The 6,354-nt window shown below is 41.4% G+C and overlaps 1 pseudogene; it reads right to left on the reverse strand.

Moving 5' to 3' along the window:
* Positions 1-4,790: 4,790 nt before the first annotated feature.
* LOC138991310 (U2 spliceosomal RNA) lies at positions 4,791-4,946 on the reverse strand (annotated as a pseudogene).
* Between the last annotated feature and the right edge of the window lie 1,408 nt (positions 4,947-6,354).

Raw genomic sequence — 6,354 nt, forward strand, 5'->3', positions numbered from 1 at the left:
GCTGGATGGCATCACTGACTCGATGGAAGTGAGTCTCAGTGAACTCTGGGAGTTGGTGATGGACAGGGAGGCCTGGCATGCTGCGATTCATGGGGTCACAAAGAGTTGGACACGACTGAGCAACTGAACTGAACTGAACTGAACTGACACTGCTTGTGCATATAATTTGTTCTGGAAAGCAAGTTTAGAACCTACTGTGATAACTTCAGTAGACTTAAAGTTGTAGTTACTATAAGATGGTGCTCATGGGAATGACAGCAAAGGAAACAACAAAGAACAGCAACAAATGAAAGCCAAAATTAAACGTGCTAGTTATTCAGCAGTATTTTGTCTGTATACTTTTCATTTTTGTATATTTTCCCTACTCAATTGGATTGTAGTAAGTGAATTTAAGTAAGTGAAGTTACTTAGTTGTGTCCAACTCTTCGCGACCCTGTGGACTGTAGCCCACCAGGCTCTTTGATCCATAGGATTCTCCAGGCAAGAATACTGGAGTCGGTGGCCATTTCCTTCTCCAGGGGATCTTCCTGACCCAAGGATTGAACCCAGGTCTCCCACATTGCAGGCAGACTCTTTAACCTCTGAGCCACCAGAGAAGCCCTAATTGGATTGTAACCTATGTGTTAAATTATAATACTATCTGATTGTGAAATTATTCTGGGTTAAGCATTTAAAAATAATCTAATAATATAGTGTTACATGTCAATTATACCTCAATAAAAAAGGAAAGATTCAAAAAAAGAAAAATAAAAGAAAACATTAGAGAGAATTCCTTCTATGATAAACTGAGAAGAAAATTTAAACAATCAGCATGCAACATGACAACCTGAAACTTTAAAACACTGTTAATAGGCTGATATATATAAAATAATTAATATAAAAAGAAAACAAGGAAATAAAAAAGACAAGAATCTAATTTTTTATGACTTTATCATGTAATGACAAATATATTGGCTATTCATGTCAATATCATTTTTCCATTTTTTTTTCATTTTTATAACAACATAAACTCTTAACATTACTTGCTGAAACACACACACACACACACACACACACACTCAAAGAGTGATGGTGAAGTCGCCAGAGCAGAAATGCTGATCAGCAGGGACCATCCACATAGACTCTTAATGTCATTGCACACTTCCCTTATGGGCACTCACAAAATATAAACAAGGGAAAGTTTTAAAAAATATACATATGAAGTTTGTTGATTTCCTTGCAAAATGTTTGAAACACTCTACCACAACCAAAGAATTTGTGCTAGCTCCAGTGCATATTTCAAACTTATCTTTCAATTTTTTTCATTGTAAATGCCATGAAACACAAAGCTAGGCATTATTTTCCACATCATTTCTATTATGATATTCACATTTCCTAACTGAGGCTGTAGATATTCGTAACTATATTGTTCTTAGGTATAGATTTGGACATTTGCATCCTAAAGATGGAGGGAATACTTCTTCTTCTTCTTCTTTTTTTTTTTTAAATAAATACATGTAAATCTCTATTTAAAGGGTGCCCTGATCAGCACAACTAACCATGTAACTGACATTCTTGAAAAACTTTTCATAACAGTGTTATTGTAAAATATTTGAGGAGAAGACAGGGGTGCTATGATATTGTAATTTATCATAAGAAATAGATATTTAGTCTCCAGCCCTGTTCCTGGAAAAGAGCTCCTACAGTCTTGCAGTTTTCTAAGTGTGAAAGACATATTAAGTTGTCTTATGTTAATCACTCATCTCACATGCTAGTAAAGTAATGCTTAAAATTCTCCAAGCCACACTTCAGCAATATGTGAACCGTGAACTTCCAGATGTTCATGCTGGTTTCAGAAAGGGCAGAGGAACCAGAGATCAAATTGCCAACATCTGCTGGATCATGGAAAAAGCAAGAGAGTTCCAAGAAAACATCTATTTCTGCTTTATTGACTATGCCAAAGCCTTTGACTGTGTGAATCACAACAAACTGTAGAAAATTCAGAAAGAAATGGGAATACCAGACCACCTGAACTGCCTGTTGAGAAATCTGTATGCAGGTCAGGAAACAACAGTTAGAACTGGACATGGAACAACAGACTGGTTCCTAATAGGAAAAGGAGTACGTCAAGGCTGTATATTGTCACCCTGCTTATTTAACTTCTATGCAGAGTACATCATGAGAAACACTGGGCTGGAGGAAGCACAAGCTGGAATCAAGATCACAGGGAGAAATATCAATAACCTCAGATATGCAGATGACACCACCCTTATGGCAGAAAGTGGAGAAAAACTAAAGAGCCCCTTGATGAAAGTGGAAGAAGAGAGTGAAGAAGTTGGCTTAAAGCTCACCATTCAGAAAACTAAGATCGTGGCATTCGGTCCCATCACTTCATGGGAAATAGATGGGGAAACAGTGGAAACAATGTCAGACTTTATTTTTGGGGGCTCCAAAATCACTGCAGATGGTGATTGCAGCCATGAAATTAAAAGACGCTTGCTCCTTGGAAGGAAAGTTATGACCAACCTAGACAGCATATTAAAAAGCAGAGACATTACTTTGTCAACAAAGATCCATCTAGTCAAGGCTATGGTTTTTCCAGTAGTCATGTATGGTTGTGAGAATTGGACTATAAAGAAAACTGAGTACTAAAGAATTGATGCCTTTTAACTGTGGTGTTGGAGAAGACCCTTGAGAGTCCCTTGGACTGCAAGGAGATCCAATCTGTTCATTCTAAAGGAGATGAGTCCTGGGTGTTCATTGGAAGGACTGATATTGAAGCTGAAATTCCAATACTTTGGCCATCTCATGTGAAGAGCTGACTCATTGGAAAAGACCCTGATGCTGGGAAAGATTGCGGGCAGGAGGAGAAGGGGACAATAGAGGATGAGATGGTTGGATGGCATCACCAACTCAACAGACATGGGTTTGGGTGGACTCCGGGAGCTGGTGAAAGAGAGAGGCCTGGCGTGCTGCGGTTCATGGGGTCGCAAAGAGTCGGACACGACTAAGTGACTGAACTGAACTGAATGTTAATCAGGTGACTTTTGGATAAAACAGTCTAAAGATGGGGGCTGATGTTAAGAGAACCAGCCATGTGATTAGAAGTCAAAGCCATGGCTTTGACTTGATTAGTTCCTTTCGTTTTCCTGGGTCAGAATTTTGCATCAGAGTGAATCCTATACTCAGCCATTAAGGTAGTTTTTTTCATTACAGAAGAGAGTAAAGTTTGGGCGAGATGGGAGTGAAATTAAAAATTCTTAAGAATTTTTGTGATCACATTCAAAAATTGCCCTCTAAGATAATAATTTCTAGACATTTGGATTTTAAAAAGCACTGAAGCAATCTTTGGTGCATTGTTATAAATTTAACAACATTTTAAAAAGAAGACTATTAAAGCAGAAAAGTTGTCATCTAATATAATTTCCTTAAAAAAGAAAAAGTAAACCACAATAGAAAAATATCATCGTTCATGTATTTGTTCCATACATGTTTCCTGGGGACGAATTAAATGCCAGGAATATTTATGGGTCCCTGGGCCTTTCACTGTTTGAGGGTCTCCTGCAGAGTTTATAGGTCACCATTTTGCCTTAGGGACGGAAGCTCTGGCAGCAGCAGTCCTGAGAGGCATGGTGTGTGGCTTAAGTCCTCATGGAGGAGTTCACCATTATCCCCACTATAGAGATGCTGAGTGGGCAATACACAAACTGGAGAACCATTATACCATAGAAGTTCTCACACTGTTGCAAAAGTTCTAGGCTCCACAACAGACTTCCCAGTCCCCTGGAGATCTGGCAAAGGGACTGAGAATCCCCAGGGAATCTGACTTTGAAGGTCAGCAGGGTTTGATTACAGAACTTCCACAGGACTGGGGGAACAGAGACTCTTGGAGGGCACCGAGACACAGGGGAAAGGAGCAGTCACCCCATAAGAGACGGAGGCAGACATGCCTATGAGTGTTTGGGAGTCTCCAATGGAGGTGTGGGTCTATGGTGACCTGCCGTAGGATCAGGGAAACTGACAGGAGCAGTCCTGGAAGGTGCAGCTCCCTGGCATACATCCTTTTGGAGGAGGTTGCCATGACCCCTAACATCTTTTGGCCTCAGCTAAACTACTGTGGTGTTGGAGAAGACTTGAGGGTCCCTTGGACTGCAAGGTGATCCAACCAGTCTATTCTGAGGAGATCAGCCCTGGGATTTCTTTGGAAGGAATGATGCTAAAGCTGAAACTCCAGTACTTTGGCCACCTCATGCAAAGAGTTGACTCATTGGAAAAGACTCTAATGCTGGGAGGGATTGGGGGCAGGAAGAGAAGGGGACACAGGAAGAGGATGAGATGGCTGGATGGTATCACTGACTCAATGGACGTGAGTCTGAGTGAACTCTGGGAGTTGGTGATGGACAGGGAGGCCTGGCGTGCTGCGATTCATGGGGTCGCAAAGAGTCGGACACGACTGAGCGACTGAACTGAACTGAAACTACAGGGAGGAAACACAGCCACACTAATCAATAGAACATTGGATTAAAGATTTACTGAGCATGGCCTTACCCGTCAAAACAAGACCCAGTTTTCCCCACAAGCCGTCCCTCCCATTAATATGCGTCCATAAGCCTCTTGTCCTCATCCATCAGAGAACAGACAGAATAAAAGCCACATCACAGAAAAATAACCAAACTAATCACATTTTAGTCTTTTTGATTTTGGTAAAACCATTGCCATGAAATAAGCTTTAAAGACATGCAATATGATTCATTTTTAAATAAAATTATTGAATTGGGTGAATTTAGATGTCAGTAAATGACACTTTTGAGAAAGCATGCTTATATTTAAATTGATCTCCTGTGAAAATCAATCAGACCCATGGAATTCTATTCAACAATCAAGATATTTTATAGACAGCTTTCCACCTAATTAAACTGATAAGAACAGATACTACACTTGATCTTACCCGAAGGCTGAGAAAATATTTCACAAGATGGTGGAGTAGAAGGATGTGCACTCATCTCCTGTGAGAACTCCAAATTACAACTTGCTGCCAAACAACCACTGACAGGAGAATGTTGTATCCCACCGAAAAAAAAGATACCCTATGTCCAAGGGCAAAGGAGAAGCCCCAGAAATATGGTAGGAGAAGCAAAATCATGTTTAGAATCAAACCCCATACCTGCCAGAGATGCTCAGAGGCTCAAAGAAAAGCTTGTACACACCAGGAGACCCCACAGAGACTGAGCCAGACCTACCTTTGAGTGTTTGAGTGTCTCCTGTGGAGGTACAGGTCAGCAGTGGCCTGTCTCAGGGGAAAGGGCTCTGGGTGCCCCGGACCTGGGTGTGGCATAAGCCCTTTTGGAAGAGGTCACCATTAATCCCACCATAGAGCCACAGGAACTTACAAAGACCAGGGAAACAGACTCTTGATGGCACAAACAAAAGCCTGTGTGCACCAGGACCCAGGAGAAAGGAGCAGTGACCCCACAAGGCACTGATCCAGACTGTCCTGTGAGTGTCCAGGAGTCTCTGGTGGAGGCTTGGGTCAGTGGTGGCCTGCTGCAGGGTCAGGGGCACTGAGTGTGGCAGCACTTGCACAAGACATTTTGAAGGAGGTCTCCATTATCTTCATTACCTTCCCCATTGTTTGGTCTCAGGTCAAATAACAGGGAGGGAACATAACCCCACCCATCAACAGAAAATTGGATTAAAGGTTTACTGAGCATGGCCCTGCCCATCAGAACAAGACCAAGTTTCTTCCACAGTCAGTCTTTCCAATCAGGAAGCTTCCATAAGCTTCTTATCCTTATCACTCATAGGGCAGACAGAATGAAAACCACAATGGCAGAAAACTAATCAATCTGATCACATGGACCACAACCTTGTCTAACTCAATGAAACTATGAGCCATGCCATGTAAGTTCACCCAAGATGGATGGGTAATGGTGGAGAGTTATGACAAAATGTGGTCCATTGGAGAAGGGAATGGAAAATCACTTCACTCTTCTTGCCTTGAGCACCCTATGAACACTATGAAAATGCAAAAATATATGACAATGAAAGATGAACTCCCCATGTCGGTAGGTGCCAAATATACTACTGGAGAAGAGTGGAGAAATAACCCCAAAAGGACTGAAGAGACAGAGCCAAAGCAAAAACAATGTCCAGTAGTGGATGTGACTGGTGATGGAAGTAAAGTCCAGTGCTGTAAAGAGCAATATTTATTGCAAAGGAACATGGAATGTTAGGTCCATGAATCAAGGTAAACTGGAAGTGGTGAAACAGGAGATGGCAAGAGTGAACATCAACATTTTAGGAGTCAGCAAACTAAAATGGACTGGAATGGGTGAATTTAACTCAGATGACCATTATATCTACTACTGTGGGCAA

This window comes from Bos mutus, chromosome 16 (genome assembly GCF_027580195.1).
Source record: "Bos mutus isolate GX-2022 chromosome 16, NWIPB_WYAK_1.1, whole genome shotgun sequence".
Lineage (NCBI taxonomy): Eukaryota > Metazoa > Chordata > Mammalia > Artiodactyla > Bovidae > Bos > Bos mutus.